General features: G+C 46.0%; 1 long non-coding RNA gene across 1 annotated transcript in view; it reads left to right on the top strand.

Moving 5' to 3' along the window:
- Window positions 1-16,670, top strand: part of LOC131403098 (uncharacterized) — a 30,450-nt gene extending 13,780 nt beyond the window's left edge. Inside the window, exon 3 of the long non-coding RNA XR_009219222.1 lies at window positions 16,234-16,670. This is a non-coding gene — a long non-coding RNA (uncharacterized LOC131403098). The remainder of the gene's footprint in view (window positions 1-16,233) is intronic.
- The last annotated feature ends 996 nt before the right edge of the window (window positions 16,671-17,666 follow it).

The raw sequence follows: 17,666 nt of genomic DNA, 5'->3' as shown, positions 1-17,666 counted from the left end.
TGCAGCCGGACTTCAGAGGCACCACCTCGAACAGGCTCTGCTGGCGTGTCCGGGATGGTCGAGGGTGACTCTCTGTGTCCAGAGCTGTGAAGTGAGGGACTCCCTGCAGGGGCATTAGAAACCCCTCCAAGTCCGGGCGGGCCCTGGGGGCAGGGAGGGGACGTTTGGAGGGGAGGCAGGGCCCAGATCCAGAGGCCCGAGTTCCAGGATAAGGAGCGGTTGCTTCAGAGCAGCCAGGGACTTTGACCACACAGGTGCCCAGCCCCCCTTTGCCCGCTGAGCCCACAGCTCTAGGGAGGGCCCGAGAGTCAGGCCTGGGAGCTCTGCTGTTGCAGGTGGCAGCAGTGCAGAGGCCGTGGTCTGCGCAGTGAGAGGTGGCCTGTAGGTATGGCTGGGGTCACGCTCGCCTTCGTGCCGTACTGGGTTGGCTTAAAGGGTGGGCCCTGGGGGGCCACCGGCGGTTGTGCAACAGCAGATCTGGAGGGGTGGGTGCGGGGCTGCCGTCCTGCACACTTGGCCCTGCCCGGCCCAGCCCTCAGCGGACCCAGGTGCTGCCTTTGGTGTTACAGCTCTGGGTGACCAGCGTCTGCCCAGCGGCTTTGCAGAGTGGACTGGGAATTGCTGGGAAAATAGTGTGCAGAAAAGGATTCCCCCACCTTTCTCCGCAGGGCAGGTCACGTGGCCAGCCCAGCGTCAAGGGGAAACACCGCAAAGTCACATTGCCCAGGGGCGTGGATACGGGACAGTCAGGACTTGCAACTGGTTTTGCCGTCTCAGGACTCTTTCACTCTTTCTCCCTGGAAGTAAACGTGGCCTTGGGCTGGGCGCACAGCCTCTCTGGGCTCTGGTTTCACCAGGTGTCAAGTGCTGGGATGGGGGTGTGATCTCTGGGCCTTTCCAGAGCTCTCCTCCTGTGGTCTCATGAGATGACCGTGCTGCCGGAGGACATGAGGATGACAGAGCAGTGACCCTGAAGGCCCTCCAGGCACGTGGAGAAATGAGGCAGGGTTCAGAGCTCAGCTCCGACACTTAGTAGCTGGATGTCCTTGGGCCAGTTACTTAACCTCTCTGTGCCTCTGTTTCCTCATCTGTAAAATGGGCACAGTATGGGCCCTGATGGGACTGTGGTGATTGAATGAGCTGGTGGAAATCCAGCACTTAGCGCTCTGCCTGGCGTATGGTAAGCCCCGACAAACGGGAGACTTTGTTATTCTCATTAAGCACAAGCTGGCTGCCTGGCCTTTCACACACCTGATCCCCTGTAGTCCTCAAACAGCTGTGTTTCAGTTGGTGGGTAGAGGCCAGGGGGTGAACCCCAGGCCCTCCTGACTCCACAGCTCATGTGCCTCTCCCGCCTCTGACTAGGAGCAGGCGCTGCGGGAAGGGGGGAATGTACGGTGTAAGAACCCCACAGTTGTTTGTGGGGGACCTAAGGTATAAGAACCCACGCTTGTCTGTGCGGCCGACTGCGGGGTATCCTTTGTGATGGAAACGCCCTTTGTTCTCCTGGTAACTGATGTGAGCAGGGCCAGGCCACGTGCCTATCAAGCGGCGACCACGTTGCTCTGCTCCTGTGTCAATTAGCCGTGTGAAGCCAGGGGTGACTCCAGCCACAGGACGTGTTCCTGTCCTTCAGGGCAGTGGGTGTAGGGAGTCCAGGAGCTGAGCATCTTGTAGTGCCAGAAAGTAACAAACAAACAAAATCACAGCACTAGGGACATGTCAAAGGGACAAGGGAGCCTCTCAGAGAGTGCCCGTGGCCACGCTGGGGCCATTTGAGCAGCAAAATGTAGTATTGGATTATAACCCAAAGCATAAAATAAATATCGATCAGTCCCTACTGATTTAAATAAATAAGGGAGAAGAGACAAGTACCCTACTCAGAATTCCAAATAAATTATGTGACGAGGACACTCTGCCCTCGAGGAGGTGGGCTGTCACTCCCACGCCTGAAGTGTGGGCTGTGCGTGGTGACGTCCTCTCAGAGAGGACAGTGTGGCCGGCGGAGAGGAGTGAGTTCACAGTGAGAAGACTGACACACACCTCAGCCTGGTGACCCAGGTCCGCACCACAGGGATCAGTCATGTTGATAGCACGGGCCCTGAGAGGAGGTGACGAGAAGGGCACCTCATCTCTGTGGTCTTCCTCCCAAACCTGTGACCCCGGTCCAAGCCCAAGTAAAACGTGAGGCACATCCCAGTTGAGGGACGTTCTACAAAACCCCTGACCGGCACGTTTCAGAACGGTCAAGGGAAGTCTGAGAAGCTGTCCAGCCCAGAGGAGCTAAGGAGACGTGACGATGAGATGTGACGTGGGATCCTGGATGGGATCCTGGACCAGAATAAGGGCATCAGGTAAAAGCTGAGGAAATCTGAACAGAATGTGGACTTTAGTTAACAATATGTCAATGGCAACGTGTCGGTGTTGGTCCCTTAGTGGAGACAAGTGTACCGTGTTGACGTGAGATGTTAACAGGAGGGACGCGGGGGGTGGGGCATATGGGAACTCTGCTGTCTTGGCAACTTTTCTGTAAATTTAAAACTATTCTCAAATTAAAAGTTTATTTTAAAAAATTAAAATTAAGTAAAAAGGATTCAGGAGCTAGCAACCGTGCTGCTCTTGATGGCGGCCCGAGCCGCCGTCCCCTGAGCAAGGGGATGCTCACTTCAGGGGACTCGGTGACCAGAAAAAGTCCCCGATTCAGCCTACACGGCTCTCCACGGGGAAGCAGAGGGGCACTCGTGTTTCATTGGGAATGCACGGAGACGTGGTCACCTCTGCTTCGTATTTTTCTGTGTGCGCGCAGGAACGTTGTGATGTGGGGAGGGGGGACACGTGGAGCCTCGTGGAGACTGTTAGGAGGGAGAGGCTGGCCTCGCTTTGTAAAGCACTAGTCTGAGAGAGGGCGCCACGCCCGCGCCTGTGCAGCAAAGCCACCTGTCCTCACGTGGCCTCGTGCACCTCCCCGGTTCAGAGCTGTCTCCCGTCACCCTTTTATGTGGTCTTCACAGCTTTGCTCGTGGGTCCGGCGGGCGGTACGTCTGCTCCTGTGCTGGGCCCTCACGCTCACACGGAAGCTGGCAGGGTGGGCAGCCTGCCCTGTGCTGTCCGCAGCTTGCGTGCCCCCCACCGGGGGGTACATGATGGAAGCATCCGGCTCAGAGGCCCAGGACCCGCCCATCTCCTGAAACCCACCTTTACTCTTTCTGACAGTCTTTCTGCACTGTCATTTGCCCTCAACACCACAACCCACCACAGTAAGTTCCTACAACTTCATGGTCATTAAGATACAAACTTACGCATCACCCACTGCTCTTCAGTATCTGCAAAATAAAACTCAAATGCTGACATTCCAAAGCCTCCCTTGGGGCATTCCAGAGCACAGAGAGATTCAGCCCATCTCTCCTGTGTCCGGTGCCCAGCCTTCCCGTGTGGACACAGGCACCACCCAGAGCTAAATGAGTCCTTATTCTAGAAAGAATGGGCAAAGACATCTTTGGGGAAGATGAGTTTTAGGATAGTTGGGGGAAACCGAGGAGCAGAGGATCGAATCCAAACTTGCTTCTTTGGACTCCCACTTCAGGGCCCTGTTATAAGTCTGACTTCCTCAGGCTCGTAGGTGGTTTAAAGCAGCGTTTGGACTTGTATGAGCAGTGTTGGCGGAGTGTACCAGACATTTTCTGCCTTAAGGAAGCAAAGAACATGGCTTGACTTCTTAGGAGAATTACTGCTTTTAACGACTTCTGCCAGGAACAACAAACATCAGCTCAGGGCTTGGGATTGAAGCCAAGTTGCTGTGATGACAACAGGTGAAGGAGATAATGTACAATGTGAGTGCCAATGGCTAGTGTTGCTCAGGTGTGCAAGTGAGCAGCTGAGGAGCATCCTAGCGTCTGGTCCCTCTTGGGACCTTGTCTGGGTCAGCACTGAGCCAGGGGCAGCACTCAGCCCGGTGTCTTTCTGAGAAGGCAGATGGGGCGTGCTTCCTAGATACCATCCAGGATGAGGGATGCTGCTCTCTGCACCCAGCGGTCCAGTCGGGATAAAGGGACCTCCGGGAAATAAGTAAGATCACTTTCTGTAAAAAGGACGTCTTTTAAAGAACATCAGACAGAAACAACACTATCTCCCCCATCAAAAATTTCACACCTTTCACACCTTTGGCCCATCTCAGTTCAGACCCAGATGTCAGGGCTGACTGGCTACTGTGGCTACTGTGTTGGACAGCACAGGTCCAGACCCTCTCAGTCCGGCCCCGAGGACAGCTGTGTGGACTGTGGGGCCTCCTCCCGGGGGAGAGAGAAATGCTGCTGTGGAGGAAGGCACAGGGCAGCTGCCCCAGTTTCCACCTGAACCTGGAACTCTGGTCACTCTCTCCTCACTCACCATGTGGCCCTCGGTAGCTTCCCAAAGGTCGTCATGCCTCGGTGTCCTCACGTGCAAATGGGAGAAGAAATGGTCCTGGTGGGTTCTTTTGGACATTAATGAGGAAACAGTTGCAACAGGGCAGCACTTGGCGTGTGGTAAGGATTCCACCAATTGTAGCTACATATTATTTTCTCACACTCGAGTTTAGTGGCAACGCTTTTCCAAAAGGAAGCTGTGCCGCTCCTCCTGCTGCCGGGCTGGGACGTCGGGATGGACCGACTTCCCGGATCATCCTTTCCTGCACAGCCACACGGGAAGCCGTAAACCAAAGGCTCTCTTCTACCTTCCCCGAATGCATCCAAGAGATTCAATATCAACAACATACAGTTAAATTCTTCCAACTTATTTTTTTCACACTCTAAAAACAATCTCATTCTCATATTTTAAGATTTTGTAAGTTCAGTTTATCTTGCTTTTAATTTTTCTAATTTTGCATATTTCTATTTTTATTTTAGTTTCTTAATTTTTTAATCTTTTTTTTGTGTTTTATAATTATTCATGTTTATTATGATTTTGCTGCATTAACTCCTAGGAGCTACAACTGTTTACACTTCAAATCCCAAATTTTGTTGTGAAACCTCTTCAAAATGTTCAAAAGGTTCTATCCACTGCTCTCCTTTGTGAACACTCTTATTGATGCCTCTCTTTCTCCTTCAAAAGGACTCTAACCAATGAGAAGAATTCTAGGCAACTAGATTTGCTAATTTTCTCTTACAGAAATCAAATTAATTTGACCCAGGAAGTTATGCTGGCTGACCTGATTGATCTTATGTTCTGGTCTCTTTTAATATGACCCAAAGAGGCTCAATAAGGAGAAAGAGTATAACTCTTTACAATACACTGGTCAAGACCCGGCCCTCAACTTTGTGCAATTGACATGACACCCACGGGTCCACTAGGGGAAGGTGGAAGAGAGCCTTTGGGTTATTGGTTCCCGTGTTGGCTGTGCAGGAAAGGATGATCCGGCAAGTCAGTCCATCCCACTCTTCCAGCCCGGCAGCAGAAAGAGCAGCACGGCTTCTGTCTGGGAAAGTTCTGGTACTAGACTCAAAATTCTGCCTCCTTGGGCCAGTTCTTTATCACCATATTGTGAAGTGTTATATTCTTTCTCCTTATTGAGCCTCTTTGGATCATGTTAAAATTGTCCTCAGCATTTGTCAAAGAAAATAATACTTATCATTGAAAGACCAGAGAGTCAAGCTAATGAATTTTACCACCACCCCGCAAAGCCTGGTGTCTCCCCTCATTCTGTGAACACCGCTGCCTTTCCGCTCTGGTGCAGTGGCAGAGATGCTCCACTGGGGGGCACTGGAAACCTGTCTCTGAGCATGTGGCTGCACTCTGGGGAACCAGTCAGATGAGAAGTCACCCTTATGTTTGCTCTGGGCTATAATTGTCTACTTCTGTAGGTGTGTGGCACCTTGGTTATATCCACGAGACATGCAAACTGAAGAAAGGCTAACAAGATACTATGATAATCTCTTGTACATACATTTAAAAAACATTTACACTCCAAAAAAGATTTCGTAAAGCTCATGGTTTCTATGACTAAAATATATGTGTTTTGCACAGGTGTGCGCATGTCCATGTGCATATGTGTGTGCGTGCATGCCTATGTGTGTGCATTTCTGTATGTGCATGTATGCCAGTATATTTACATGCGCACACATGTGTGCAAGTATGCGTACACGTGTGTGCATGCGTGTCAACTGAGAAGGAAGGAGCCTGGCTTTTCTCGGGGCCTGATTTATGCCTGATCTGCTGGCGTCCAAAGCCCATGACCCTTCCACTCAGAATTCTGACTTTTCCATAACAGGGACTAGCAGAGTCAAAACCACATCGTGCTGTTAGATTAAAACTAGAACATTTCCACTGTCAGCAACATACGTTCTGGTCGGCCACCTAGTAGCTGTGTGGTGAGGGCAGGTGAAGTTACTTAGACAGGCCTGTATTTCCTCTCTGATAGGCAAGGGCGATGTTTGGATCAGATGGCCTCTCCATTCTCTGCAAGCCCTGGAACTCCAGGCCTGTCATTCCTACCCCCTCTCTCCCCCTCCCTCCCCCCTCCCTGGCTCTCTCTCTCTTTTTTCCTAACCTTCTCCTCCCCAAGTCAGTATTGGAGGCACCTGCCACAGAGACCTGCTGTCTGCCTCTTTGGGAGCATCTGTTCATAAATGTAAGAAATCAGTCCACTACCTCTCATTCTGCTCACCAACTGGCCTTGCATCTTCCTACACTAAGAAGGCAGACATTTGACCCTTTTTAAACTGTCACATGTTACGGCAGCATCATCCATCCATTTCTCCTTCATCTTTTTCTCAAATTCAAACCTGTCTCTGCACCCAGGATCCAAATGTCTTCAAACATTTCCCCCAAGATTTTCTCCTCTCACTTCCCTTTGCACTTTTCCCTTCATTTTCATCCTCACATCCAAACAGAAAGTCCCATTGCTTCTGAATCCAGTGCTTTTTTGTGTGTCCCACTGCCACTGCTTTCAACTAAGTCCTCCTCACCTCTTGCCTCTAGTGTTGGTCCAGCATGTCACTGGTGTAACTGGTGTCACATTCCTAACTCTGCCCCGTCTGCACCATCCTTCTCACTGCTGAGAGTGATCTTTCTAGAATGCAGACTTGGTGATCTCTCTCCCTGGTTCCAGCCATGTGGTAGGTACACAGCTCTGAAAACCTCCCAGAGGAAGCACCAAACAGAGATCAATATTGTCTTTTAAACCTTTAACTTTTAAACTGCATGGCTCAACGTGGTGAAAGTGGGGTCCTTGCTCTATTGGACAGGTAACGACCGGGGTCTTGTGTTTAGCCTGGAGGAAAGGGAAGGTACCTGCCTGTCAGCCTACATGAGTGGGCATGAAACCTACAGGGGATGTAGAGCCAGGACCACCAAAGTGAACGTGGGAATATAGCCAGGTGGACGTGAGAAGCCTCTCCACACTGCCTGTGGGTGGAAGAAATTAGTTTGCTGTGAGAAACTGAAAAGGGAACCTGTGCCCAAATGGGTTTAGAGTCTGATTTTATACTGCCTGCTTCTTGGGTGTCCCAAGTCAAGAAGGGAACACAGAAATCGGTCCTAAGCTGGTGATATCTCTGGAGTACATGACAAGAGCAAATAAAATTACATTCTGAGAAGATTCTTTGATCATCTGGGTGGAATACTATGCTTTAAAAAAAAAAAAAAGGGAAAAAGAGACCTGAAAAAAGAAAATACAATACACCAGAGTCAAAAGCCAACAGATTCAGTAACGATTATATTTCACAGAACATAAAAGAAAAAATTGAATAGAGACCTAAAATAAATTTCTTTAAAATGATTAAAGAAATAAAAGACAAAATAGAAACTATGAAAAAATAAATTCTAAGAAAATTAATAGGCAGATTTGTAAAAAAAAAACAAAACAAATAGAACTTCAATAAGTAAAAAAATGGAATCACTGAAATTTTCAGTTCAGCGACTGTGAAAGAAGCTGAAGGATAGATAGGCCAGAAGATATGAAGAAAGGGCCTGGAGGTCAGCACTGTGGAGTCACGAAGACGGGATGCTAGGCTCTCCAGCCGCGGGCAGCATAGTGGACTGGAGCCCCACCTGCTGCCCCAGACCCACCCCTGTATTTGTACAGAAGCCACACTTCTCTCAGTCTGCTTTTAGTCAGCAACTGAGCCGGGCGAGGGCACTGAAGCAGGCCCTTTCTGGGAGACACAGCCTGGATCTCTTCCCACCCAATCTTTCCCTCTCCTCCTCCTTCCACGGGAGCCAGACCTGCATCAGAGTCTGACGGCTGAACCTCTTCTGCTCCTCACTTGATAAGTCTCTTGCAACATCTGATGCCATATTATAATTCTTTATGAATATAGTTTCCTCTATGTCATTGAGCATAGTATTAATACTTGCGTTAAAGTCTTAGTCTACTAGTTGCAACATCTGGGTCAGTCCCCACTGATTGTCTTTTCTCTTGAGATTGGGTCATTTTTTCCTGCTTCCTTGAAGGTTGTGTAAGTTTGGATTCTATCTCAGACATGTGAATATTATGCTGTTACCACTCTGGATTTTGTTATATTCCTTTGAAAAGTGTTCTATTGTTTCTGTTGTTGTTGTTACAGCATACTAATAACTCGGTTGGAATCAAACTGCAGACTCTGTCTTTGGATGGCAGCTCAAATCTCAACTCACTTCTTTTATCCTTCACTGGGCTACTTGAGTCTGTCTTGCATATGTAAAGTCTAGGGGTCAGACATTTTAGGGCAGAATTTACATACAGAATTTGTGAATGCCTCTCTCTGCGTCTCCTTCCCAGGATTTCCACCCAATTTTCCCATGTCTATGGATGCTCCAAATTTTAACCTCTGGTTCTTCAGGTGACAAAGACTGCAGGCTATCTATTGGATTTTTAGTTGTTTCACATGGCTGACTGGGGCCTGGCCTCAGATTAGAAACTGTGAAAATGGGAAATTCATTCAGTGCAAATTCCATTTCTCCAGGTGATAATTCCTCTCCAAAATCTGCCCACTCTTGGGCTTGCTATAAACTTGGGCGGCCATCATGTTATCGGCCATAAAAGTGGGAACCCCGCCCAACGGCTATGGAATGCTGGAGCCAGCTTGTATTAGCTCACAAGAACCGATTGTTAAATATTCTGCAATTTTCCAAGTGGATTGTAAAATCGTTCGTAGCTTGAAATCAGACATGCTGAGAGTATTTACTACAGGGTAATTGACAAGCTTCATAAAAGTTTGTCATTTTCTTAGAGTTTATTTTGTTATAGTTTCTATTTTGCCTTTTATTTCTTCAATCATTTTAATAAATTTAAGTCTCTATTTAATTTTTTCTTTTATGTTCTGTAAAATATAATCCTCGGGCCAGCCCAGTGGTGCAAGCAGTTAAGCATGCGTGCTCCACTGCAACAGATCCCAGGCGCCCACAGATGCACGGCTTGGCAAGCCATGCTGTGGCAGCATCCCATATAAAGTGGAGGAAGATGGGCACGGATGTCAGCCCAGGGCCAATTGTCCTCAGCAGAAACAAAGAGGAGGATTGGCAGATGTTAGCTCAGGGCAGATCTTCCTCACAATATACACACACACAGACACACACACACATATGTATGTATGTATATACATACATACAATCCTCACTGAATCCATTGGCTTTTGATTCTGGTGTATTCTATTTTCTTTTTTACATACTTCTTTTCTCCCTTTTTTTAAAACTTAGTATTTCTTCTGGATGATCAGAGTCTTCTCAGAATGTCATTTTATTTGCTTTTATTTGTCTCTTTTTTGGGGGGTGGGAGAAGAGACAACTTTACAAACACACTATTGCCCAACGCCACTTTCTGTTTTATTCCTTCAAATGTTGACTCCCCTCCAGAATATGCCTGTTTTTGATTGTTCTTCATTTCCTCCAGATAGTTGTTGCTGTGTGTGTACGTGTGTGTGTGTGTCTGTAGTCATAGTAATTCTACAAAAGAACAACTACAAAGGAGAGCCTGTCGTTGTTATCTCCACATAAATAGCTCTTTGGTTATAAGAAACACAGTTTCCCAATGCCAGAGGCTAGCCATCAGACTCACGTTTTGGTCAGGAAGACTGAGCTTAACTCCTAGCGGTGAATATATCCTTCATTTGAAAAATATTAGTTGCTTAAATAGCCAATAATCAAGTAAGCAAGCATTTTTATAACTAATTACAAGAATTCATATGTTATCAAGTAAAGGAACAGTGTGATATAGTGACCATAATAAGAAAATCACTGGGGAGAGTGTTTATGAAAGGTCTGGCTGTGCAAGTAATGTTTGAAGGATGAAAACAAGTTAATCATAAAAGAGCTGAAGAATTAAGAAATGAGCATTTCAGAACAGAATGGAACATTATGGAATCCTGTACTTAATTTCCCTAGGATGGGAAAGAGTTTTTCAGCATCTTTAAAGAACTGAAAGAAGCCCATGTGGAGGAAGCTTAATCATCACGTGTGAGGGTGCTATGGATGGGGGCAGGGATAAAGTCAGGGGACGGGTCATGAAGAACACTGTAGACCAAACTAAGAACTCTGGGGGTTAAAGATATGGCAATGGAATGACATTGAAAGATTATAGTCAGGGGTAATCTAATATAACGTATAAAATAAAAAGATAACCCTGACTTCTGAGCTACCAATGGACTAAAGAGGACTATAGAGGAGAATAGAATAATCTAGGAGCTCGGTGGGAGGCTACGAAGTTGTAAGGGGAGAGGTTGCAGTGGTTTCCACCAGGGTGTGGCAGTGGAGATGGAGAGAAGTGGACCATTTAAGAAAGACAGGTCAGTGGACCGCATCCTAAGAAACACTGCTCCAGGATGACAGATGGTACTGGATTATTAAAATCACCTGAATGTATTGATCAGGTAGAAGACAAAGTGCTTGCTATGAAGACATGGAAGGAAAATATCGAAAGGTCAGAGAAAGGGGTATTTGGCTATAGAGTGGTTTTCTGCTCAAGTACAACCTCATGATTTCCATCTGCGCATTTTGGAGGAAGAATCAACAAGATCTGATGATGGATTGGAGGAAAGTGAGAGACAGAAAATGGCTCAAGGGTTTCTGGCCTATGCAACTTGGTGTAAGGCAGTGACATTGAACTTAGAGCTGTTAACAAAAGTGGTTTCACACAAACAACACAAAGATGTGTATTTTTTCTTTTTATTTTTTTGGTGAGGAAGATTGTGCCAGTCTTCCTCTATTTTGTATGTGGGAAGCTGCCACAGCATGACTTGATGAGTGGATGTAGGTCTGCGCCCAGGATCTGAACCCAAGAACCCTGGGCCGCTGAAGTGAAGTAGGCAAACTTAACCACTATGCCACCGGGCTGGCTCCAAGATGTGCATTTTTTGATGTGTCAAATTTAAAATGCTGGAAAGACATTTTAATTGGAAAGGTCAAATAGATGGTTGAATATATATGACTTGAGAATTCTGAGATGCATTCTGGGCTAGAGAGAGGATGCTGGAATCAGCAGCATGCAAATGAGATATAAAGCCACAGTAATATGTAAAATGGCCCTGGCAGTGGTCCCCCTAATTTAATGCATGTATCTGGGTATTTCTTCCCTCTTATCCCCAGTTTGTAATTCACCAAATATAGTGGACTGGATGGTGGCCCCAAAGACAGGTCCACCTCCTAATTCTTGGAACCTGTGAATGGAACCTTCCTTGGAAAAAGGTCTTTACAGATGTGACTAAGTTTAAGATCTTGAGATGAAACCATCCTGAATCATCAGGATGGGCCCTACAGACCGTCACAAGTGTTTTTGTGAGAGAGACATCCAGGAGATTATACACACACAGGAGTGAAGGGAATGTGAAAACAAAGACCACGGCCAAAAAGAAAGCCAAGGAGTGCTGGCAGTACTAGAAGTTAGAAGAAGGAAGGAATGCATCCTCTCCCAGACCCCCCAGAAGGAGCATGGCCCTGCCAGCACTTTGATCTCCGAATTCTAGCCACCAGACTGAAAGAATAAATTTCTGTTGTTTTAGCCCCCAAGGCTGTGTAATTTTTTAAGGGAGCCTAGGAAACGAATACACCAGGTATCAAACAGGATCTGGAAATCTTCATTTTAAACCAAAACCTTAGGTGGCCCTGATTAGCGGATCACATTTTAAAGAACACTGACCTAGGGGGATACTGTGTGACGGGAGCTTGAAGAGAATCAGCATCGTTATAAATTCAGAAGAGGAGGAAGAGCAGGCTCGGACAACAGCCCAAGAAGAGAGAGGAGAAAACCACTATTTGGCTTCTAAGTTGTTTTTGTCTGACTGTACCACACAATTGCACCTTGGAAAAACAGTCCAGAGGTGATTTGATTTGCATAATGTTTCTCAGTTCTTCAAGCTTTATGACTGTCTAAGTTTATAAGTAAACATTCCCAGCAGGTGAAAGTGGTCCCACTGAGTGATCTTCAAAAGGCTAAAGCAGTGAATTCTGGTATTGGCAAAGGAAGAAAGAAAATTTGCGTAATAAAAGTTCCCACTACTCAACACCACAATCCCTCATTGTCCCATCACAACTCTAACATTAGTTTTAAGCCCAGAACATGTTCCTCATCACAGCTGGATGCATTCTATTCTTTTCTTCAAAGGATTTTCTGAAATTCCAACCATCAATCTGAAATTCTGATTAATAAACTGTGTATCACAATTTCATCTTCTCACTCATCCACATAAATGGACTCGCAAATAAGACTTGTCTGTAATGTATGTGCTGTAGCCTTAGCGAATGTAACGAAGAAAACCAGAAGGAAGCTAATGAAAACAGAGCCCCCTAGCTTTACCACAAACAACACAACATTCCTGTTCCTGGCTCATGGAGTTGTAAATTGACAGTGCTGGAGACCATAATATCCTAGTCTAGAATTTTCACTTGGCCTAAACTGGACTGTATTGGAATTTGCCTTTCCACTGCTTCCTGAAATATGTCATCACTGGTTTGGAAAAATGTAGTGTTCCAGTTTCCACTGGAAAAACCCACTACCTTAAAAATCAATGGTTTTAATAAAGATCCTTCTTGGGGTATGGCCCCAGGAAAAGAAAGAGGAAAGAGAGAATTAGTCTTTATTGAGCTTCTGCTGTGTGTTTAAAGCCAGATCTTTTCTTAAGCTTCATTGAGGCATAATTGATATACAAAAATTGCAGATATTTAATGTATACATTTTGATGAGTTTGGACATATGCATACACCCACAGTACTATCACCACCATTAAGGTACTAAACATATCTATCACCTCCATAAATTTCCTTGTGTTCTCTTGTGGTGTGTTTTTGTTTGTTTGTTTTCGTGGTGAGAACACAACATATAAAGCATATTCTCTTAACATATATTAAAATGCACAATACAGTGTTGTTAACTACAGGCACTGTGGTGGACAGAAAATCCCTAGAACTTATTTACTTTGCATAACAGAAACTTTATACCCAGGATTACAGCTTCCCATTCCCTCCTCCCCCAGCTCCTGGCAGCCACCATTCAACTCTCTGCTTGGTGATCTCACTTTCCATCACGTCTCCTGGACTAACACATGGTCACAGAGCCATCTCATGGGTCACCTGTGCCTTCTGCCTTGAAAAGAAGACCCTTTAAGGGACACCTTCCACTGGGGTTTCCTGCTTGAGCCTTTCTAAAGTTTGCCATTCAATACTGACCCCCAAATGCAGGTGTGCATCAAATTTCCATTAGAAAAATAAGACTTTCTTCGAATAAAATTTAATAGAAAAATGCATAAATATTTATAGAGGAGAAAGGAATAAATTATAAGAAGCACACATGTGCACTTATACACACAGATGTTTTCTTGCTTAAGAGGAAATTCAGGGAGATTTTAATTTGGAATGGGAGGGCCCTGACGATTGTGGATGTGTTTATTCGAGCTGCGGCCAATTAACGACATATGCACTGTATTTCTGGGGCAAACATCTACATCCTAAGACTCACTTATCCACTTTTCCCAGCAAGCAGTGAAGAGGTAGCAAGCATTAATGTGCTGGAGTTTAGGTGGCCAGCAGATCAGATGGGCCAGGGTGTTCTTGGAGGAAGCGTGCTCTGAGGGAGGAACATCGGTGACAAAGAGTTCACTTGGAGGCTGACTTCTTAGAAGAACTAGCATCCTGCCTACATAACTTTAAGTGGCCTTTGTGATTATGTTTTCTAATGTTCAGAAGGGGAAAAAAATCCCTTGTTATGTTTCTTCCCACCAACCTGCCTGTAAGGTTTTGGGCAATATGCTGAGAAGGGATTTCATGTAGCCTTTGGTCATTACATTAGACATATTATGTATTATACACATGGTTTACACACGACCTAAGGTTTTATTCTACTTCATAGTCCCTTCCAGTGCTGAGGTCTCCAAAGCACCAGTTTGGATTTAGATCCGGGGTGGTGTGTGGGGAAGGTAGAAGGACTCAGACACAAATCAGTGGATCCTGCTCTCATCCAACCCCTTAACAGCAAAGCAGGACTGTGGGGAGACTCTCAGGGGTGCAAGGGGCAGGGGCGAGAATAATCTAATTTACTGACCACCTGTTTCCTCCTAAGCAGTACCTTCAGCTGATTGGGAGGAAATGCACATGGCACGAAACAAGTCATTCTGCTTTAAACACGTCCTGTGAAATATCTAAGAGAACACAGCCGCCACCGCCCTCTGCTACCACTACTGACATGGGATCCACATCTCTGATTAGTGTTGGCACAGCTACGATAAGAACAGCTGTCTTTCACTGATGTTATGCACCAGTCACTGGGTGTGGTGTTTTACTTATATTATTTTTTCGCTTTCTAATGAGTCTATATGAGGCGTTCACTTTTCTTATCCCTACTTCGGAGGGCTGTAGATCTTGCCTCAAATCGCGTTGGTTGGATGTGGCAAAGCCAGGGTGACAGCCCAGCTGCTGTGCCCTGCTCTCCACCTCTTCCAGCCCCAGTCACCCTGCAGGATCCCCACACACAGCCCAGAGAAGCCCCGTCCTCCAGAATTCCCACAGGGTTGGGAACAACCATGTGCACGTTGCCCCCACACTGCACTGAACTGTACTTCAGCTGCCTGAGATACAACACCAAGTGTTTTGAAACCCAGGGACTCTGCAAAGACTTGCTGTCATTGGACCAGGAATGGCATGATCATGGGATGGGGGGGCTCGTGTCCTGATGGAGCACCTTCAGGGCTCTTGCTGCATAATCTGGGATTCCTGCTTCAACAGAAGCTGATGTTGGTAATAGGGAGGTGCAATTCCCCCTGCACGCCACACTCTCTGAGCACGTTGGGGTGACTCATGTGGGCTCTCCCGGCCCACGTCTGCCGTCAAATTCTGCTGCAAGTGCCTGGAGGTCAAACCATGCCAGAAAGAGTCTCAGCTGGGGTGAGACACAGCGCCGGGGGCAGAGTGGGTCTGGAGGGCCACGTGCTGGGCAAGGGGCCCTGTGCCTGCCGCACGGCCCGGGGCAGGGCCTCCTACTGCCAGTGACACGGCCATCCTCTCCTGGTCAGCCACGCACAGGTGTCTGGTGACACGGCCATCCTCTCCTGGTCGGCCACGCACAGGTGTCCGGTGACACGGCCATCCTCTCCTGGTTGGCCGCGCACAGGAGTTCCCATCTCTCCTGCTTCCTGTTCCAGCTTGGAGACCCTTCGGGAGACTGTCCTTCTTGGCCACTTGCCCTTCGCCTGCTCTACAACCAGCTGTGGTTCCCCTGTTGCTGCCAGCAGATTGGAGTGCACGTCTCCTTCACCACTTTCTCGTTCATCACTGACCTCCAAGCCTCGCTGGCCTCCTTGCTGATTCTCAAGCACCCTGAGATCCTCCAGCACTGGCCGTCTCACCGTGGGCTCCACTCTGCCTGGCCTCCCTCCCTTCTCATCTTAAGTGGACTGGCGCCTTCTGGCCATGTAGATATCAGGTTCATGGCGCCCCTCAGTAAGGCCTTCTCTGCTCACCCCAAAGGGAGTAGCTCGGTAGTCATTGAAGACCTCATCATCCTATTTTAATCCTCTTAATGGAGCACACAGTTATAAGTGTTACAAGAGCACACAGTTATAAGAACTTTTTATTGGCGATCTGTTTGTTTTCAGGATGTGTCCAGCGTCAGAGCGGGAACATCAAATCTGTGAGAGAATGTCTGCTGTTCCCCTACAGCCAGCCCACCGTCCCAGCAGGCCCTCACACATGGTTCTGAATAGACAGATAGATGTCTTTTTGCCTTTCCATTTTTTCTAAGTAACTGCTTGAATATTCTTTTTACTGATATAAACCATCTTTGACATTATTTTTCAGAGTTGAGGAATTTCTTCACGTCCTATGGTTCAGATTTCATCAGATCAGAGGAAGATCGTGGCCACCCTGGGCAGGCAGATTCCTGGAGATGGCCTTTTCCAGTCAAGAGATTTCTGATCCACTGTGCTTGCTTCTGCCAAATCCCCAGCCTTGGAAGCCAGCAGCTGGGGAAAAGCCATTGTGTATCGATTAATGCGTATTTTTTCTAACTTCTTTTCCTCTTCTATCGTTTCATAACCAAGCTATGCCAGGGCCTTGCTTTCAATTTTTAAAGAGCCAAGGGTCATTTTCTCAGACTATTTTAAAAATGAAGAGAAGGTTCCAACCAGAGTTATGTAGTATTTTCTTTGTACAGACATATGGTTTCATTCCAAAATCATAGGCATCTTTAATGAACTCTGTGTTCTCCTGTTTTCTATAGCTAATTAGTAGTAGAGATTTTGCATTATTAAAATGGACAGAGATTGGATTGGTGGTTACCAGAGGGGAAGGGGGGAGGGAGGAGGGTGAGAGGGATAATTCGGTACATGTGTGTGGTGATGGGATGTAATTAGTATTTTGGTGGTGAACATGATGTAATCTATGCAGAAATAGAACTACAATGATGTACGCCTGAAATTTTTACAATGTTATAAACCAATAAAAAAAAATGATGCCTCATTCTTAAGGAGACATTTATTTAACTTTGGGAACTTTCATTGTTGAGTACATTAAGAAAAAAACATTTTGTGATAATGATATGAGAAAATTGTATTTAATTATAACAACTAATATACTGAAGCAGATTTACAATTCTGCACATGCAGGCAAAAAGTATGACTTCCTAATTTATTTAAACAATTTAAAATGTATCTATACACATATACCTTAATTTTATATATATATATGAATATATAAATATATATGCATTTCGTCCTCAATAAGTAATATTATCTTTCCCCAATGAGTAATGTACAATCAGTAAAAGGTACAGCATTTTCCCAATTAGCAGACATTTGGTCCTGTCCAAAACATCCAGAAGACATTTGGTCCAAGCCAAAAGGTCCTTGATATTTGGTCCTGTCCAAAACATCCATCAGAGATTTGGTCCATAGGACATTTGGTGCATGTCCAAAACCATTTGGCGTGGACCAAATATGCTCATGGATGTTTTGGACAAATGTCTTGTAAGGCATTTTTTTTCACTATTTAAATGAGACAATGTATATTTAAGAGAAGAAGTTTTACATTTCTGTCACTTTTTGGATCTCTCTGCTTGGTTATCTAATTTACTTTACGGAGTCTAGAGACCTTAATTCTCATTGAGACTAGAACATCTTCCAAAATATTTTCTAAATCTATAATAAGAGTAAACAATGGTATCAAGCAAAATCATTGCATTTCTGTTTTTTAATAACAGTTTTATTGAGATATAATTCACATACCATAAAATT

Source organism: Diceros bicornis, unplaced genomic scaffold (assembly GCF_020826845.1).
Source record: "Diceros bicornis minor isolate mBicDic1 unplaced genomic scaffold, mDicBic1.mat.cur scaffold_55_ctg1, whole genome shotgun sequence".
NCBI lineage: Eukaryota > Metazoa > Chordata > Mammalia > Perissodactyla > Rhinocerotidae > Diceros > Diceros bicornis.
The sequence above is the reverse complement of the archived record's forward strand: the minus strand, read 5'-3'. Positions and strand labels throughout refer to the sequence as shown.